Source organism: Myodes glareolus, chromosome 3 (assembly GCF_982192425.1).
Source record: "Myodes glareolus chromosome 3, mMyoGla1.1, whole genome shotgun sequence".
In the NCBI taxonomy this organism is placed as follows: Eukaryota; Metazoa; Chordata; class Mammalia; order Rodentia; family Cricetidae; genus Myodes; species Myodes glareolus.
This window is the reverse complement of record NC_142028.1, coordinates 99,663,147-99,674,295: the sequence shown is the minus strand read 5'-3', so window position 1 is coordinate 99,674,295 and position 11,149 is coordinate 99,663,147. Positions and strand designations below refer to the sequence as shown.

At 39.0% G+C, this 11,149-nt stretch overlaps 1 pseudogene; it reads left to right on the top strand.

Annotated features, from left to right (window-relative positions):
* Positions 1 to 912: 912 nt before the first annotated feature.
* LOC125412660 (60 kDa heat shock protein, mitochondrial-like) lies at positions 913 to 4,129 on the top strand (annotated as a pseudogene).
* The last annotated feature ends 7,020 nt before the right edge of the window (positions 4,130 to 11,149 follow it).

The window sequence follows — 11,149 nt, the reverse complement described above, 5'->3', positions numbered from 1 at the left end:
ATGAAAGCTATACAATTACATTAAAATACATATAAATTACTAAGTAATAGAAATGGAGCATCATAAATTTATGTGTTCCACTACATATTCTAAAACACATTGTATAGTCACTTGCGTTTTGGAAGGGCATATAGTCCATTACTGGAAAGTCTTAGATAATCAAATGCTGTGTCCAGAGAACGGTGCAATACAGTTTTTTGCTTTTCACCTCAAGTCGCCGTTAGGTCCATTATGAGTCCATTTGGATGCAATTCAGAAAGTATTTTCTGTCTGGGGCTTTCTCTTGTCTCTCTCCTTTAATGTCCCTTTGTCTTTATTTTCAGATATTCTTACAGGGTTATATTTCTCTTTCCTCCTGGCTCTGGTCCTTAGGTTCCATTTAGTTTCCCTCCTAAAAGCTGATATACCTCTCTCTATGTGTCTGTCTGGAAGTCTCTCTCTCTCTCCCCCCACCTCTCTCTCTCTCTGTATGTATGTATGTATGTGTGAATGTGTATGTATATGTTACATTTCAGACATGCTTCATGAATAAGCATCTGGAAGGTGAACAAGCTTTTCAAATACCTAAGATGATCCTGAGAAAGTGTATTAAATTTTTTTTTATCTCCCTTCCGCTTTGCTTATGTGGCAAGGATCTTTAGTGGTGAGTTGTTTGATTTCTCCAAGACTGACTAAAACAAAAAGGAGGTTCTATCGCCCCACATTTACTAAGATTGGACCAGAAAGGAAACTTACTGATGGATTTATGGTATATTTGCTAGAATAGCAAATTGTACTTAATTTTAATTTCTCAAATAATTTGTGAAATACATCACATTTATTTGATAGAAAAATATGCAATAAGAAAAATACTTAAAATCCAAAGGTTGAAAGAATTCTTACTGAGATGTGAGTTGAATCCACTTTGGTGAAATGAGGCCTTCAAGAACAAAGAACTTGTGTTTGGCAGAACCAGGCCATCATCCACATTTTGAAGGGAGAGGGCCTGGAGCAGTGGCTTTGTCATTAGGGCACCTGTTGCTCCTACAGAAGAGCCTGGTTTGGGTTCGAGCACACACATGGCAGCTCCGAACCATCTACTATTCCACTTTCAGGGGATCTGATGGCATTCAGGTACCTATGGACAACAGACATACATTAGTATAGAGACATTCATCCAGGAAAATATTAATACACATAAAAAATATTTAACAGGTAACCACTTGAGGAAGACAGGAAGTACAGACTCATCTCTGCTTCTTAAACAGCTCCACCATTTTCTAGTTCAGTACACGGAACTAGTCTTTTGCTCCTGTCACCTCAGTTATCCTTTCTAAAAGGGAAGCATCTGATGGCAGTGGTGCACAGATGCCACATGTAAAGTATGAAGAACAGATGCTGTCCAACAACATGTTACCAGTGAATGCCATTCCCCTTTCTTCTCAGTCCCTCGAATTCTGCTTCAGAGCCCTGACACATCATCTCTTGGGTTAGAGTACTATGCTTTATTATGGTTATATATTTTCCTAGTGTTAGAGTCTGAATTATTTTCCAAAAAGTATATGTTAAAACCATCCTAGAACCATGACCTTTGGACTTTGACATTGGGGACAGAACCCTTAAATAGATGATAAAATTAAAACAGGGACACTGAGATGTTCCCAGGCCTGTCTGATTACTGTCCGTAAGGAAGGAGGGAAGAGTTTGTACAGAGAAGAGGCTCTGTGACGACACAGGGAGCAGGCTTGTGTTAGTTCTTACTAAAGGGCCAAAGGAAGAACAGTGACTATTGAAGAGAGTTAGGGAAGTTCTCGAGTAACACAAGGAGGAGGTCACTGTTGCAAAGTCAATTGATTTAAAGGATAAGTAAAAAGACATCAGAGCTAAGTTTGTTCAAGATATTGCCTGTAATATGAGGGCCGGCTTGTTGGGGTTTCTATTCCCGCCCAGTACCCCACAGCCAACAAATCCCAAAGAAAATCACACATAGGACTCTATAAGATTATAAACTGATTGGCCCATTAGGTTAGGCTACTTATTAGCTCTTATAACTTTTGTTATCCCATTATCCTTATCTACGTTAGCCACACGGCTCAGTACCTTTCTCAGTGTGACAGCTCAATGTTGCCTCTTCGGTGGTCTGGGCAGGAATGGCAGAGGAAGCTTCCTGCTTCCCAGAATTCTCCTGTTCTCATTGCATCACCTCTACTTCCTGTCTGGTTTTCCCCCACCTATACTTCCTGCCTGTATCTGTATTGACAGAATACAGATAATTCTCCCGCACCAATTGCCAATAACACAAACAAAGAGGCTTAAGTGGTACCATCACTGCTACTGTTTTAGCATATTCTGTCTCCAAGGAGGGCTCTGAGAAAATCAGAAAAGAGGCTAATCCAGTGGAAATCAGGAGAGGTATGATGTTGACTGTTGATGACCTAATTGCTAAACTTAAAAAAAGTCTAAATCTGTCACATTCCTTGAAGAAATGGCTCAGGTTGCTACAATTTCTGCAAACAGAGACAGACATTGGAAACATCATTTCTGATGCAATGAAAAGGTTTAAAGAAAGGGCATCATCACAGTGAAGGGTGGAAAAACAATTAAAAGTTATTGATGAATATTCAAAGGCTGAAGTTGCATAAGGGATGCATTTCCCCATATTGTATCAACACTTAAAAAGGTCAAGCATGTGAATTCTGAGATACCTATGTTCTGTTGAATAAAAAAAGTAAAAGGTCTAGTGTCCAGTCCGTTGAACCTGCTCCTGAAATTGTCTGTGCTCATCAGCAGCCCTTGGTCATAACTGCTCAAGATGTTGAAGGAGAATCTCTAAGCACACCGATTTTGACCAGGCTAAGCATTGGTCCTCAGTCAAAGCTCCATGGTTTGGTGACAATAAGAAGACCCAGCTTAAACAGGGCTATTACTACTGTGGTACAGCATTTGGAGAAGAGGGGTTGAACCTTAATCTTCAAGATGCTCAAACTAATAACTCAGAAAAAGTTGGAGTTATTACTAAAAATGACCTGCTTTTGAATGGAAAAGGTGACAAAGTTTAAACTGAAAAATGTATTCAACTGTTGGAGTCAAAGGGATTGAGGACAGTAGGAGAACAAAGCTCACCGAATCAAATAAGCAGGGCTCATAGGGGCCTATAGAGGCTGAAGTGGCAATCATGGTGCTTGGAGAGGTCTGAGCTAGGTCCTGGGCATATATGTCATAGTTGTGCAGCTTGTTGTTCTTATGGGACACCTAACAGTCGGAGTAGAGCTGTCTCTGACTTTTCACTTGCTCTTGGGACCCTTTTCCTCCTACTGGGTTGCCTCACCTACCCTTGATATGAGGGTTTGTGCCTAGTCTACTGTATCTTATTATGCCAGGTTCTGTTGATATCCCTGAGAGTCCTGCTCTTTTTTGAAGGGAAACTGAAGAGAATTGGATTATGGGGAGGTGTGAAGGGGGAGATTGGGAGGAGTGGAGGGAGGAAGAACTATGGTCAGGATATATTGAGAACAAAAGACTAAGAAAATAAAATAAAAAATTGAAAACAGAAGGATGTTTTCCAGTTAGACACAAGTAGTGACTATGAAAAGGGAGAAGTGAATAAGTGGCTGGCTGAACGTTCAGACAGAACTGTGGGGAAGGGTGGAGAAGCAAGTGATGCTAAAGCGAATGAGAAGAAAGCCAGAGTCATGTATGCTCTCCATGATATAAGAGCAGCTTTGAAGAGGGCATTGCTCCTGGAGCGGGCTGCACTCCACTTCAGTGCATCCCAGCCTTGGCTTCGTTAAAGCCAGCTAATGAAGATCAGAAAGTAAGTACAGAAATTATTGAAGGAGCATTCAAAATTTCTGCAACAATTATTGTTAACAATAACAATAATCAAAGGGTCGTTGATAGCTGAGTAAATTCCACAAAGTTCCTTAGAAATTGGTTATGATGCTCTGCTGGAGACTTTGTGAATATGGTGGGAAAAAGGATCATTGATCCAATGAAGGCTGTAAGAACTGCTTTACTGGATGCTGTTGGGGAGGCCTTCTTGTTAACTACCACACAAGGTTTAGTGACAGAAATTCCTACAGAAGAGAAGAACCCCAAGATGGAAGTAATGGGTGGAATGGAAGGAAGTATGGGAGAAAACGTGTTCTAACTCCTAGAACAGTAATTTCAGTGAACTGTGATGGAATGCCAATCCAGGTTCCTCATTGATAACTTCAGAGAATTCACCAGAAGAAAAAGACCTAAGAAAAGGCTGGCTGATTAATCAGTTATAACCATCAGTTACTTGTTCTCGTTGACAATATATAATAGTTTATTGTTTTCATTCTCCATGACTTCAAATAATAATTCTGTATTTTCGGGTTAAGACATTTGTACATTCCTGATACTGGGAGCAAGAGCGCTATACCAGGTCCTGCTTTCTGCTTATGTCACTGAGGTGTTTCTACTATTCTGTTTTAGTTAGGATTGTAGTGCTTGCATCCCCAAACGAGATGTCCAGAAGCACTCTTTCTGTGGAAATACAGAGTAATTGTATAGAAAGTAGAGAAACATCCAATTATGTGACAACCTGTGTGTAATAAAGTTTTCTTTAAAGTTAAAAATAAAAATATGATAGCTTGATTAAATGAGTCCAATTCTAAATAAAATCTTCATTCGTCAGCAGACCTAATCCACTTGAAGGGAAGCATTGTGGCATTAACCTCGGCTGTGGGAGCAGGTGAATATGGGCTTTGGTGAATTTCAGAGTTCCCCAAATATGTCACATTTGCGTTTCATCTCTCACAGAAGTTCAGCTGTTGAGGCTACAGACAAGAATATGGTGATAATGAGCATTATCAACGTCACTTTTTTTTCTCTCTGCAAATAGTGTCTAGAGCTGTCTTTTTTGTGAAGTCATAGAAATAAACACAATTAAGAGCCCAAAGATTATTTCTTATTGCTTGTCCAGACATAGGAAGAGAAAATTAAATCTTGAAATGTAATTTTTGAAATTAAGATTAATGATGATGAATATCTGAGTCCCTCGTATACTGATGACCTCACGTTGTTTGAGACTATGTGCGGGGGCTTCTAGCTATCTTTGCCATTAATGGATATGATTGAGTTAGTTTAAATGTAGTCAGGCTACAAGACCCACTTGTCTGTGTTGAAAGTTTGCCTTCTATTTGTCAGAAGATCAAAAGCGGGCATTTGTGAAGGAAAAAGTCAGCTAATTTTTTCTCCTGACTGAAAGATTGCATTAGATCCTCATTTCTGGATTATGGACATATGGGATAAAATGAGTTATCCTAGTTAATTTATGGAAGGGACATCAAGAGATGAAAACATTTCACAAGGTTTTCAGTATTTCCCAAGTCCAAAATCTTAAAGGCAAATTCAGTGATGAAGGAGAAATGTGTCGAGCAGTTAAGGATATGTTTATTACTGGGGAAAATACAGAAAGATGCTTAAGGAATTGGCACAGCTGCTTCTTTGTGAGCAGCCATGGTCTTCTCAAGTCCCCTCAGCAATGTGCGCACACACACATCTGCCAATAAACAGGGATGTTTCTTACCATCTCATTATCAGAACTTCTTGAATAGTTTTTGGGTGTTAATTAAATCCCATGAGCCTTACTTACACCGCTATAAGTAACAGGCACTAAATAATTTTCTACATATCATCCAGTGTCAACAACCTATAATTCTTCTGCGCCTGTCAATACAAAAATCATTTGGAGGCAAATATGAAGACTTTCAGGGAGGCTGTTGTTCATGCTGGGCCTGCAGGACTCCTAAGCTAACTTCTTCATAAAGGGCAGCGATTGTCTCATCAGTCCAAACTCCAAGGTGAGTCTGAGCTCCAAGAGACCAGGAGTCTCCAGGATGAGGAGACATGGGATAAAGCTCCTGCATCGAGAAACTGATGAATATTTCCAGGGCTGCCTTTGATTTATAGACTCCATTGTGGTATAACCTGCCCATAATTTTTGAAATCCCTGACTAGAGATTTGGAGCCACCACCACATCTCCCTGCTGGATCAGAAACAGTGAAGTGGAACAACAGCAGTCTCTTTAAGTAAGTTTGTTACCTTCCCTTTGAGCACAAAAGTAATATGCTTGCTTTATTTCACCCCCTTTCCCCTTCCTTTATGTTATTTCTTCTCTTCTCATCAGAATCCACTGCCCATAGGGAAAGTGAGCACTAAAAATGTAAATATCACAAGGGTGAGCCACTATGCCTCTTTTGTGTCCCTGAGACCTCACTTAGCAATAACACCCTTGAAAAAAATTTGTTTAATGAGCGAATAAGTGAATGATTGAACTTGTAAATGCTGAGATTTATAACCACAGCTATAATGGTATGTGTCTCAGTTCTCATTAGTCAAGGTAAAAGAGCTCAAGAAGAAGGGAATGATGTGTATATTTATGCATATTTATAATTCATCAAGAGAGACAGAGTTATTTTTACTTTATCCCAAAATAAAAGCTTTGCATATCTCATTATTTTCTTGATCAGGTTCAAGGTAGGATAGCTAAGAGAGAGACAAAATTAAAAATGTTTAAATTTATAGGCATTCCTTTAAAACTGTTTGGTTAGTTTTTGCAGAAAGACTCTTTTAACCATTACTGGTGTAGAGAATTGAAATTGGAGTTACCATGGAGTGTGGTTTGCTTTGGACATGGCGGTTTCAGCTAGTGTTTTAACTTTGCTTTTCCCCTTGTCCCCCAGGTAATGATCCCAGCATTTATCTGAGCTTGGCATACCCTTTCTATCACTTTGAAATCCGAGGCAACCAAAAAGCTATGCAATAAGCATCACCAGAATGGGAGCCAGCCCCGTCTTCTGCCTCCACAGAGATATAGAGAAAATCAGCTCCCTAATGAGGTTCTTTCTCTACCTCCTGCCCTTCTTAAACATAGAAGTTGCCGAATTTCATTATGAATCAGCATGCTTCACTCCTCACCTTTCTGTGGTCTGAGAAATCAAAGGCCATTCTTTCAGCATTCACTCTTGGGGTTCCCATCTGTACTCACGTCGTCAACTGCCACCTCTATGTAGCAATCTCCCCAAATCTATATTTCAGTTCAACCTTCTCTGCCCTTGCCAGCATCTTGAATACTAATTGAAGAATGTTTAGTTTAAACATTTGTTTATTTTGATCCTTTCCATTGTATATTTTTTATAGCAGAAAATCACATAACATATATAATCCTGCTAGTCTCAAATAAGACATTTAAATATTTAGTGGATTCTTATATTTTCTCCCTAGCAGCTGTTGCAGTAGACTGAGTTTTCTTTCTTTCTTTCTTTTTTGTTTTGTTTTTTGTTTCCCTGAGAGTAATATAGAGTGATAGAGTGTTAGAATAATTTTCTGGCTGCCAATTTTATTTTCTAAATAAAAATACAGTGTAAGGATGGCATGCCCATCATTTTCATGAGTCCACAGAGTGAGTTTTAAGAGATTTCTTCCTCTTTGAACGAGACTCCAAAGAGAACTGGTAGTAGCATGAAGATATCTGCATCTTCAAGGCTCTAATTACAGGGTTCCAACTGTCAGCTGTAAGACAGAGAAGGTGCATGGGAAAGGATAATATCAAACACAAGGGCTAGTTCTTTAGTGAAACTCTTCCATAATACATTCAAAGATTTTATCTAAAGAGCATGTTTTTGATCAAGGATATAAAGACGCCATTTATACATCTCAGAAATTCTTAAATTTTTAAGTATATCTCAGAAATTCTAAACTTCTATGGCCTACAACTTAGCCAATTCCAGTTCTACACCAGAGTTTATGGACATTTTCTTTGACTTAAGCAGATCTCAGTTTGAAATGAAATTGAAGTATATATGATGTATCTCATAGCCACTCATCAGTCTATGTTATAAAACATTTGAAAGATATATGATTCTTGGAGTAAGAGATTTACTTGTACAGGAAATAGTTCTCTGGAAAACCTTTCTAATTCACAAGGTGCTTGCCTACTATACGACTATCAATCCCAATCGCCCTGGTAGTAACTGTGGCAAAGATGGAGCATGGATTCATGGATTTCCCTTTTAGCCTGACTGATCATAGAAGCACACTTCTTCTCCCATAGCTATAGTGAGGAAATTATCACCCACCTTTTCACACACTAGGAATTTCAAACCTTGAGCTTACTTTTGCCTAACTGCCTGGACTTTATGTCACTGTAGTTGATCACAGGCTCTCTCTCTCTCTCTCTCTCTCTCTCTCTCTCTCTCTCTCTCTCTCTCTGTGTGTGTGTGTGTGTGTGCATACGTGTGGTGGTGGTGGTTATCTAGTCCCAATGCATCTTTCACAAGGTGTTTGCTTTTTATCTACACAGAATTTCCTCTTGTCATGTGGGTTGACTACAGTAACTATTAGAAGCTTAGCTTGCTTGTGGTTTAACTGAAAAAAAAAAACCCATGTTTTAATCAAAAAGCATTTTGAAAATATTATTTAAAAAATAGAATAAAAATATAAAAATATACTGTGAGATTTTAGAACAATTTGTTTTGGACATGTCTGATAAAGACTGTTTAGCAATATACGCTGTAAGAGAGCACATGCTTTCCTCTGGAGCTCAGTTTTCCTCTCTTGTCCTCTATTTAGATGAATGACATCCTTCAGTTTTCCTTCCATGCTCCATTGTGTTTCTAGTGTCTTAACTCAACCACAGTTTAAGGACAAAGTGGAGGAGAATGCCCTGTTCTAAGAAAGCCAACTCTCAGCTCTTTGAAGACTGCTGGCTTCCTCCTCTCCTGCTGGTCATACATTCTGAACAGAATGTAAACAGAAATCAAGATAAAGGTCTTATTTTTTGGAAAGTCGTTTTACAAATTTAAAGTAATGAATTAAGTTAGTAAGACTTGAAGTGACTGGAATATTGATGATGGAACTACACTGATCAGATGGTAACAACTGTCAATTAAAATGAAAAATTTAAGTTGGGTTCATGTTAGGTCAACTCAATTCAATTCATTTCATTTGGCACAAACCTACTGAGCACCTGCATTAGTCAGGATTCTCGAGAGAAACAGAACTAATGGGTTGCACACACACAGACACACACACGCACACGCATACACACACACCACATGTAAACACATATATGCGCACACACACACATGCACACACAAACTTATTGAGCTAGCTTTAAACTAGTAACAACAGCAAAATCACTGCTGAGAACCAAGAACCAAGAGGTTCTTTCCTCATTCCTTGAGGCAAGGTGCCTCAACACTTGCAGTGTTCCCATAATGGCTGTCTCTCACTGGGTAGGTATGAGAGACAAGTTGTAGTTTGTCAGTTCACAAGACAGGGTGTGTTAATAGTCCCAGTATGGTGCTGGAAGCCAGTAAGCCTCCTGGTGAGTTGCTGCTCCTTAGTCCATGATGAAAGCTCGGGAGCTTTGGTGATATCAAAGCAGGAAACATCATCATACACAACAGAGCAAATTATTTTGGAGGCAGGGAAGACCATGGGGGAAGAAGCTGGATGATATTCCTTCTGATGTCCAGAACCTATCAAAAGGATCCCTTTTAAAACAAAAGGCTTCTGAGCACTACCAAAAGATGCCACACACACACTCAAGGTAGGGCTTTTCACATCAATCAAGACAATCAGAACATGTCTTCAGGTGAGGCCCCCTACTGAGATGATTATAAACTGCAGCAAGCTGACAGTTAAACCAACCTTAATGCTACCTATATGTTATAAATTCTGTTAGGTTCTGAATTTTCAGATAAGAACTTGATTTATATAATGTAATAATCATGGTATGCATACAAATTAAATTCAAATGTAATTTCTTAAGGAAGACGACAGAATTATGTACACAATGCTGAACTAACTAGCATATGAGTTATTAATTATTTTTATATATACACGAGGGTGTGGTCTATGGTGAAGGGATTATAAAGATATGCTACCTGGATAAAAGTTACACATTTAAGATTTTCAATAGTTTGGTGAGTTTATGGGCTGGAGTTGAGTTTGGACAGAGAAAATATTGCTGGACACTTTGATGTAACTGCCATTGGCTTCTATACAGTCACACTACTGGTCTTGGTTGTTTTAGTACAAATACTCTTTCAATTAACTATTTTTAGTGAGAATGAGTAATGTGGGATTCCCCTCTGTATGTTGTGACTACCATTAGTTAATAAAGAAACTGCCTTGGCCTGTGACAGGGCAAAAGAGTAGAACTAGGTGGGGAAAACTAAACTGAATGCTGGGAAAAAGGAGGTGGAGTCAGACAAATGCCATGTAGCTGCCACTGGGTACAGACATGCTGGAACTTGCCAGTAAGCCACAGTTACATGATGATACACAGATTAATAGAAATGGGTTAAAGTAGATGTAAGAGTTAGTCAGTAAAAAGCTAGAGCTAATGGGCCAAGCACTGATTTAATTAATACAGTTTCTGTGCGGTTATTTCAGGGCTGAGCAGCCAGGAACAAACAAGCAGCCAGTTTTATTTTAAAATAGAGAATAAACTAGGAGATATGCATGTGAAACCTGGCATTTTGGGTCCTTCCATATACAGGACATCTTTTGGATTCCTGGAATGAAGCAACGTATTTGAAGCATATCAAAAGTTGCAAGTCTAGCAAGGAAAACACTGAGAAATGGCAGAAAGATAGAGAGCATGGACCAAGACACCTGAGTTGAATTCCTCATTCAGACACAGGAATACTTTTGATTCACGGTGTTCTCAGTCCTGTATGGACAGAGTCTTCTCATGCATAACCTTCAGGCTTAAGAGAGAGATCTTATAGCTTCCATGTGTGTAAAATATTCTATGCTCAAACAGAAAGACCAGGACTTGGAAGTAACACCAGGATCACGGAGTGTGACCTGGAATGAACACATGCTTTGGAGTCAGCATATCTGTGTGGAGTTTGGTTGAATTTCATATAAATTCAAGTGAGTAGGGTATCACTTCAATTGGACCTCTCATTTGCAGAATACCTGTTTGGTGAAGCTTGAGTATGAATACAGTCCTGTGGTCAGATATTTATAGAATCCCTGGAATCTAGTAGGTCCTCGATGTCAGTTTTTGATCTCTTTTTGTTTTATTCTAATTAGTAGAAGCAAATCAGTCTCTTTTATACAGAGTCTCAGATGATGATTTGTTAGCTTCCGATTACTCTTAGATCCGTATATTGTCTTGTCCCT